This window comes from Ranitomeya variabilis, chromosome 1, assembly GCF_051348905.1.
Source record: "Ranitomeya variabilis isolate aRanVar5 chromosome 1, aRanVar5.hap1, whole genome shotgun sequence".
Lineage (NCBI taxonomy): Eukaryota > Metazoa > Chordata > Amphibia > Anura > Dendrobatidae > Ranitomeya > Ranitomeya variabilis.
The window spans coordinates 286,553,665-286,554,871 of record NC_135232.1 but is presented as its reverse complement, the minus strand read 5'-3'; the positions used below and the strand labels follow the sequence as shown (position 1 = coordinate 286,554,871).

Genomic DNA, 1,207 nt, shown 5'->3' with positions numbered 1-1,207 from the left:
AATACCATCTAGGTGATTGAAATTATTCAATTGCTCAAATAACGTACTTATTAGATTGCTTGTTTTTTTAAGGTTAAACTTACGTTTATTAATAATAAATTGTAGAACCTGGTTAGAAAAGTGCAGAAATAAATTGTCCCATTCATGCTGGATATCGGGATCACCAAAATCTCCAGCTAGTGTTTTGTAGATAACTAAACCTTTGGGGACCATGCCTCTTTGTGCATACTTTTCCAATGAGGCAATTTCCCATAGATCTCTCATCTCATTAATTAGTTGTTTTTCTAACGATTTTAGAAGGCTTCTGGCTTGGTCAAGCTCGTTGGTTGTGTCTCTATGATGTACAAATTGTTTTTGAATGAATGTGCGTCTGAATTCCCTATCCTTTCTTAAGGCATCAATGGCCATGGTGAGGCTGCCGAAATGTACTGGCGCAGATATGGAATAAAAAAGGAATTAATAAAGAATATGTACACTGGCGCCTAGTCACCTGAAAGGATAGATAGGAGTGCTGTGGGAGCTGCAAGTGGTTACAACAGGTTCTGCGCCGACCCTGTTAGAAAAAACAACCAAGTAGTAAAAGATATTGGAACCACTGCGCTACCCAAGGAAAAAACACAAGAGAAAATTACTTACTTAATAGGGAGTCAGTTTGTGAATATAAGAGCCACCTGTTCCTTTAGAAGGGAGGTTGAACCTGGTTGTGGTATATTGCTAGAAGGGACAGCGTAGAGTCAGTGAATTAGGTATGGGTAAGATAGTACAAATGGGTAATACAGGATATTATATGTACACACTTACTTGATGTGTGAGGCTATTTGTGCGCTACACTGTAAGGTGTTCCTTTGTGGATTCAGATAATGGTCCTTCCACAGGTTTAAGAGTTAATTCTGGAGAGAAATAGTATATAGCATATTATAGAACATGGGTCCCCTACCTAACCTCAACCTTATAATAGTATGGATATTAATTGGAACCACTTACTGTTCATATAAAGCTAGGACGGCTGCACCTGAAGTGCTTGCTTGCCGCAGTCTGATGAGTTGATACTAATGAGGAGAGGGATAGGGTGGAGATGTGAACTATCTGTTGTATTAAGAACAGACTGTCCTAAGCTTGTAGACCAACTAGAAATGCAAATTGAACTGTCTGTTCACTCACCATATGATTGCTTGAGGTCAGCGCTTGTGAGTCTTGTTAGTAGCGC

General features: G+C 39.3%; 1 long non-coding RNA gene across 1 annotated transcript; it reads right to left on the bottom strand.

The window, feature by feature from the left end:
* Positions 1-490: 490 nt before the first annotated feature.
* Positions 491-936, bottom strand: LOC143793936 (uncharacterized). The gene is made up of 3 exons (XR_013220342.1): positions 802-936; positions 637-714; positions 491-553 (listed from the first exon to the last, which is right to left on the bottom strand). It is a non-coding gene; the product is annotated as an uncharacterized LOC143793936 (long non-coding RNA).
* Between the last annotated feature and the right edge of the window lie 271 nt (positions 937-1,207).